Raw genomic sequence first — 1,522 nt, forward strand, 5'->3', positions numbered from 1 at the left:
GTTTCACCCAGAAGAGAATCAATCTAGAACGCTGATGATCCACCCCCCCCCCTTTTTTTTTTAATATTTATTTGGTTGCACTGGGTCTTAGTTGCGGCAGGTGGGCTCCTTAGTTGCAACTCGCCGGCTCCTTAGTTGTGGCATGCAAACTCTCAGTTGCGGCATGCATGTGGGATCTAGTTGCCTGACCAGGGATCGAACCTGAGCCCCCTGCATTGGGAGTGTGGAGTCTTAACCACTGCACCACCAGGGAAGTCCCTGATGATCCTCCCTTAAATCTCACGTTTGGTCTTTACCTACTGACCAGCCATCTTCAGTGCCAACTCCAGAGTTCAAGAATACCAATGGTCTATCTTTGAGGATGTGTCCAGGCTCTAGAACAATGGCTTACTCACTACCTTATAGGCTGGGTTCTAGTAGACCGCCAGTTGACCTCCACACTTTTTTTTGTGACTGCGCTGTGCAGCTTGAGGATCTTAGTTTCCCAACCAGGGATTGAACCCAGGCCAAGCACCGAGTCCTAACCACTGGACCACCAGATAATTCCCAACCTCCAAATTTTTAACACCCTTATTCTAGAACATTGTTCCTCAAACTTGAACGTATGGTAGAATCCTCCCAGGATTTTATTAAAAAATGGGTTCTGACTCAATAGAGCTGAGAAACAGCCCATGAGTCTACATCTCCACAAGCTCTTCAAGGACTCTAAGAAGGCATGAGAAGACAGAAATCCACATTCAACTCTGCAGGCCGACCTCTAAAATGCCAGTCCACTCGTGACCTGGTAGTTTCAGGGTTTGAGAACAGAGACCCACCCTCAAGCCTATCTCAGGGAGCCAAGAGAAAGCTGGTTAACTCCCAACACCCATCACTGCCTGTACTGGTTTAAAAATACACCCCCAAATTCATATTCTTTTCCCTTCACAAAGTAGACCTTGATTCCCCTCCTTGAGTGGATGCTGGGCTTAATGACCCTCCTCTAATGAAGAGTGTGGCAGAAGCAATGGTGTACAATGGCCGAGATTAGGACATCAAGATTGAGTGGCTTCCTCCTTGCTCTCTCCCCTCACTCACTCACTCTGGGGGAAGCAGCTGCCATGTCTGGAAGACTCTCAAGCCACCGCCACCCTATGGCACGGTCCACATGGCAAGAAACTGAGGCCTCCAGCCAACAGCCACACAAGTGAGCCACCTTAAAAGTAGATAAGTAGATCCTTCAACCCCAGTCAAACCCATGATGACTGCACCCTCACCACTGACCTCAGGCCAGTACCACCCAGCTAACCTGCTCCCAAATTCCTGATCCTCAGAAACCCTATGATGATAAATGTTTGTTGTTTTCAAGTTATTAAGTTTTGGGGTGGGCTGATTTGTTACACAGCAAGACATAATGGATACAATGACCCCAGCCCAACCATGTCCCAGGGCTCCAGAAAAGCCACGTGCCAGATCCAGACCTTCTGCCCCTGCCACCCCCTGGCCCCCCAACATGCCGCAGGACAGAGGCACTCCAGCCAGCCGA

The sequence above is a fragment of the Balaenoptera musculus genome, chromosome 19 (assembly GCF_009873245.2).
Source record: "Balaenoptera musculus isolate JJ_BM4_2016_0621 chromosome 19, mBalMus1.pri.v3, whole genome shotgun sequence".
Taxonomy (NCBI): domain Eukaryota; kingdom Metazoa; phylum Chordata; class Mammalia; order Artiodactyla; family Balaenopteridae; genus Balaenoptera; species Balaenoptera musculus.